Raw genomic sequence first — 6,102 nt, 5'->3', positions numbered from 1 at the left:
CCACATGCAAATCTTTGTAGAGGGAGTTCTGCTACATTGAAGTATGATGCCTCTTCCTATTTTTCATATTAGGTCTATCTCTTCTCCCTACTCTTGTGTTTTGGTGCTACTACTGGTGGGAGAAAATTATAGATGACATGAAACTACTATATATCTTCTTAGATTTCCCACTAGCAGATCCACAAACTAATCTCTATATAGAGAGCTCTGCCACGTAGAAGTTCAATGTTTGCTTTTGTTTTTCAAATCAACATCTTATGTTGTAGGATGACAATGAAGCTCGCAATGTGGGTGACTTCAAAGGAGGTCAGGCATAGAAAGCTAGCAACTATTGGGTGCTATCACAAGATGTGGAGGCGGTGAACAACTAACAGTACAACTAAATCAAAAAAGAGATTATCTTTCATTGATGACAAAAGGAATTGTTGTTGCTGTTCACGACTGAAATGAAGGAGAGGCGATGCCACTTCAATGTTTATGGCCTCTACTAGTGGAAAGCTGAGGAGAAAAGTGAATTATGTTTTCCTGTGTGTGGGACGTAAACTGACGATGTTACCACAGAAGACTGTGTAGACATTCCCTTTTCATTTGTTGCTCAACACTTGTTCAAATAGATTTGTGAGTCTAGTTACTTCACCTTTACTGCTTTCAACTTCCTTTTGACAATGAGCCTCTCTCTGATCCCTTTCTTCTTTCACAGTCCAGTGCAATAGACCTCAAATTGAGGAGCCTATGTTTTAACCTTGGAGCATGCATAATAAATGTATGAACATGTTTTCTATGTGATGAACTCGCCCTTCAAGGGGTGACATATGATCGCTCTTTTATGATGAAATAAGAATTTTTATTTTAGATCAAACTCTATAACATAAATTTCCGAAGTAATGGTCATTTATGTCACCTGTAAGTCCTGAATTTAAGATACTTCAAGAAGGACTTGCTTAGATGCAAAACAATGTGTATGGAGTATACATCCTAATGGCAGGTTCTAATTTTTTTTACGTGAGACAGGGTAGGTTTACTACTTGGTCTCTATCAAAAGGGTCTCTTGTTGTCCTACTGATCACCCTCTTGAAGGCAATATAGGGGCTTAGTAGGCAATCGAATGGAACATGTACCAATCATTACCAGTCTAAGCACTCAACGAAGACTTAGGGTTTATACAAACTTAAACCTTGAATAAAAGTCATAAGGTAAGCTACAGTCCCCCACCTAACCTAAAGCCTGTGTGTGATTTCAAAAATTAAAACATATGATGCATGAGACAATTCTGTACAATGCGTGGATAAAACAAAAATAAAACAAAACAAAACACAAAAAACTTAAAACATATCATATACACAAAGCTTAGTCCAATATTGTCAGAAAAAGTACTGTACCATTCGTTGTTTGATTGTTTGAGAGTCGCCACCTAGTATTTGATTGAAGGTTACTAAGAAACCTGAATGTGCTAGTCTTTGTCAGAAATTCACGAGTAAGAAACTGGTTGTGGCTAGGTATTAGCACTCATAACGCACCCTAACTAAGGTAAGCTGCTTCATAATTTGATATGTTATAACAATTTTAAAGATTTTGTCTTTTCATCGGATATCAAAAATTCATCTTACATATAAGTTCATCTTAAATAGAAGTTCGTAATTCTTAACCATAAGCAAATCAAAACATTAAATTCTTCTTGTCTTTTACATTCTTTTTTTTATCCTTTTGGTTTTACCATTCAAAAACATATATAAAAAAATATACACATCACTTTTTACTATGTTTACTCACCCATAATTACATGTTTACAAAATAACATAAATTAAACAAAAAACTAACAATAATTTAGATACATATTCCAGCATGTAAAAAAATTACAAAACAAACCCCTAAAAATCCAAGACTAATTGATTAGGGGAAATGGTCACAAAAGAACACAAGAGGGCATTAAGATTTAAAACAAAACTAGCCAAACAAGACCTAGGATAATTAAGGGGGGGTATAAATAGATTAAGAGATAAGAAAAGTGACTTTTCATATCCCTTTTACATTCATTTCCAACCGGCTTTAACAGGAGGAAAAAAACCTCCCTTATGAAAATCCCTTGCATGTCACCATTACAAGATAATAACCATCTTCCCTGTTCTCTCCTGACCAACCCGAAACCGACCGGATAACCATTCCCATCTCCACTGCCGCTTCAGCGGCCACAAATCCACAATCTCCCTCATCAGCTGTAGCAACGCCGTCCTCACTGGAGATCTAGCAGCCCACAAATCCCTGCCATTTCCTTCACCGTTAGCCACAGCAGCGCTGTCCTCATAGGAGATCTAGCTGCCTAAAGACCCCCGTTTCTTCCCTCACCGTTGACCACAATGACGAACAAGCCACACATTGTCCCTTTCCCTAGTAGTGATGTCCCTCTTCCTGTGCAGTAGTGTCTCCTTCCCCATCACAACAATACTGCCTCCCTCCTCCTAGTGTTAGTTCCTCCACAATAGATCTGCTATTTGAAAAAGAAGGAAAGAAAAAAAAACCAAGAAACAGACCCAAAGGAACCATATTTGGGGAGAAAAGAAAACTAAAATCGACTGCTTATTGCGATTTTGGGTGTTTTGTAGGTCATCAGTGGTGAGGAAGGGAGGAAGGGAGGAAATCATTCCAGATCCCACTGTCTCTCGGATTTTTCCTCGCAGTGGAAGTGGCTAAGCTGCTAAGCTAGAAGACGGTGAAACAAGCACTTGAGAATGTGTTCCATGCGTGGAAGGAGAAACCTAAACCAATGGAATTAAGCTATGAAAAAGAACAAGAAGCTAACACGTAAAGAAATGTTAAATGAAAAGCAATTTTTGAATGTGGTTAAATTTTGAAACAGAAACCTGTGATCGTGGCAAATGTGCATGAGTGATGCTCCATATAATAGTCTTCATTTCTAAAAACATAACCACCCAAAGATTCTTAAGTTCTCTGAGAATAGGTAAATTAACAATTAGAAACATAATTCAGAAGCATTCATCTCCATTGAGTAGTATCAAATGGTGCTTGAAACTCTATAGTTTATCATCATCATCATAAAACATTGAAAGAGAACAAGGATGGTATTATGAGAGGATCTATTATTACCCATAACTAAGGTCTTGATCAAATTCTTACAATCACTGACTTCCTTAGAATGTTCCACCGGAACTTGCAAATTCAAAACTGCATGCAACCAATTACAAGTCAAGATTGAAGGAAGACAAACCCAAGATTGTGTATATAATGGATTTGGAAAAGAAAATATCAACCATTTGTATTCATCCATCAAACGAAAGAGGACACTCCTGTAACACATCAATGACAGTGCTTCACAGAAACATTCAAAATGTTCCTAAATATTCCCCAATACACAAGGATATTTATGCACAGATATTCAAAGAACTCCCGCAATACTGGAGAAAACATTTAATGTTTTCAAAGTTCATTGATATATAAAATAAAGAGATTTGCAGATAAACTAAAAGGCCTTTCATTGAGCCCATACACTGCTAGTGGAAGTGGCACATGGAGCAAATGCACCGCCACTGTTCCCGTGCCTAGAAACCTTCCAATAGTGTTCCCGAGTCCATTTTGTATTTTCTTTTAGAAGTTGAAATGCATATTTAAATTATTGTAAGCATTTTACATTATTGTAAGATTAATGTGAAGATTAAACAATGATAAAACAAATGTTAAGGTTAGAGGATTCATTAATAGTATTAGAGATAAGTAAGGTGTAAACTCTTTATAAATTATCAACATGATCATATTAATCATCTTATTTACTTAATATAAATTTTATCAGGTATTCATGATGTTAACAACAAATCAAGTTCCTCTCATAATAACGATGTCGGTCGAAGACTATGAAGGATCAAGGATTTGATGTACCAAGTGTTATACAACACAAATCTAGATTAACCATTTAACAAGAAAAGTATTAAGAATTAATAAGATAAAAATGATAATACATGTTAATAGCAAGTTATTTAGGATATAAGCATTGAAGTCCATATTGAGTTTATATTATACTTATCCTAACACCATTAATGAAACATTTTAACCTTAACATGATAAACTTAGCTATACATTATGAAGAAGAAAAATATAAATAAACAATATAAGAACATAAACATGATATAAGTTAACTAAGTATAGTAAAGAAAATAAAGAGCATAAACAAGAGATTAATGAAAGCAAAACTTAAACATTACAAAAATATAAAGAGAGAGAGCAAGAACATGATCTTGATCTAAGAACCAAGATGCCTAAATGAATGGCAAATACCTCCTTTTATAGGCTAAAATTTGGAACTATTCATTTGGTAATTGATTATTGATGTAGTGGCCAACTATTGATGTAGTGGACTTGGTGGACTGCAGCACTCAAGCATTTTGGCTAGATGACATGACATTGATTCAATCCAAATTTGGCAAAGTGTTCTTCATAAAAGTTATCGACAATCATCCCCTCTTTCCACCCATACAATGTTAGAGCATTTGGATCAGTAGAGCATGAGATATGGCTAAAATACTGAGTAGTGCTTTTGGTGGACGTGGTAGACAAACCTAATGCTCTTGTCTGGATGAAATGTCATTGCTAACATCTGAATTGGAGCAGGTTGTCTTCACGCAAGTTGTTGAAAATTATCTTATCCTTCCACTCACCAAATTGGACGTCATTTGGCCTTCTAGAATGCCAACTATGGGTAAAATCTGAGCAGTGTTTGGGTTGGATTGCAGGACAAATTCTGACTTCTCTTTTGTGGCCAAACTTTGAATTTGAAAACGGCAGATTTCGATCTTTCACTATTCATGAACATTGTAGGCCTATTTCTTAGCTTTCTAGCCATATAAACCAAATTGAAATCCAAGATCTATAGCTCTAGATATGATCCAATGACTTAACAGTGTTCCAATTTGAATTGAATCGGCATCTCCTTTCTAAGCTTAGCCTTTTCTTTGTCCTTTCACTTTCAATAGTGAATCACAACAATCAATCCTTTGAATTGTGAGATGTGTCTGCATTTAAAATGAGCATTTACCATAAATTAAAGCTATCGTATATTATCAGACTTGTTATTATAAAACATGCTCTAAGTATTAATCACACCCCCCAACCAGCTTATTGCTAGTCCCTAGTAATCAAAGCATTAAAATAGAAAAACAATTTGCAAGTTCAACAAAGCATGTCATTCATCATTCAACTTCCATTAATATATCCAAGTAAACAAACTCTCATTAAATTTATATATCTGCTTCATACTATTGAAACAAGATATTAATAAATCTTCTTTTTATGTGCTTAATGTATGAAAACATAGATGATGAGACTTTTATTGGAAGAAAACAATATTATGTTCTAATGCTTTTCTAAGGTTAACTTTCTTGGGTTGAGATTATTATCTTCTTCATCTTTTATATATATATATATATATATATAAATATATATATATATATATACCCTAAAACACAATGCATCTTTAACCCGTGTAATGAGCTTTCGGCTAATAACTCTCAGACCAATTAGTCTTAGGGCATTAGGTGTTGAGGCACCCCTACGAGCTTAATAACTCGGGTTACAGATACTAAAATATAGATAGTGCAATGTTTGATTCTCTTAAACTTTTCTCCTCAACCCATGTAACAAGCACTTGGCCAATAGCTCCCAAGTCAGTTGACTTTAGGGTATTAGGTGTTAAAACACCCCTACGGGCTTAATTGCATAGGTTAGGGAGGCTACGAAACCAAACTTATCTATATTTTTATTTATTTATCATTTTTTTGGTTTTTTTTTTTTTTTGGTTTTTTTTTAAATTATATATTATCCATTTCCCTTAGTTGTTACCATTAACAAAAGAACAAAAATAATGTAATGATCCAATATGCAACCCACAAGCATATGTTAAAGTGTGTGTGTAAAAATGAAGGTTTATGGATACTTGTTATATGAGCAGAATCAAGTGATAACAATGCAAGAGTTTGTAAACCTGAATATTTCAAGAAGTGTAATGATAGACCTTGTTATGAATATTTACTAAGATGCGTCTCAAAAGTCAATACTCATTACTCTGCCATCTTAATAATAATAGTTTAGCAAATGGTT

At 34.5% G+C, this 6,102-nt stretch overlaps 1 long non-coding RNA gene across 1 annotated transcript; it reads right to left on the bottom strand.

The window, feature by feature from the left end:
* Positions 1–2,687: 2,687 nt before the first annotated feature.
* LOC118035955 (uncharacterized) lies at positions 2,688–3,371 on the bottom strand. Its single transcript, XR_004685283.2, has 3 exons — positions 3,103–3,371; positions 2,859–2,911; positions 2,688–2,753 (listed from the first exon to the last, which is right to left on the bottom strand). It is a non-coding gene; the product is annotated as an uncharacterized lncRNA (long non-coding RNA).
* Between the last annotated feature and the right edge of the window lie 2,731 nt (positions 3,372–6,102).

The sequence above is a fragment of the Populus alba genome, chromosome 16, assembly GCF_005239225.2.
Source record: "Populus alba chromosome 16, ASM523922v2, whole genome shotgun sequence".
NCBI classification, from domain to species: Eukaryota; Viridiplantae; Streptophyta; class Magnoliopsida; order Malpighiales; family Salicaceae; genus Populus; species Populus alba.
Note: the sequence above shows the minus strand (reverse complement) of the source record. Positions and strands in the feature narration are given on the sequence as shown.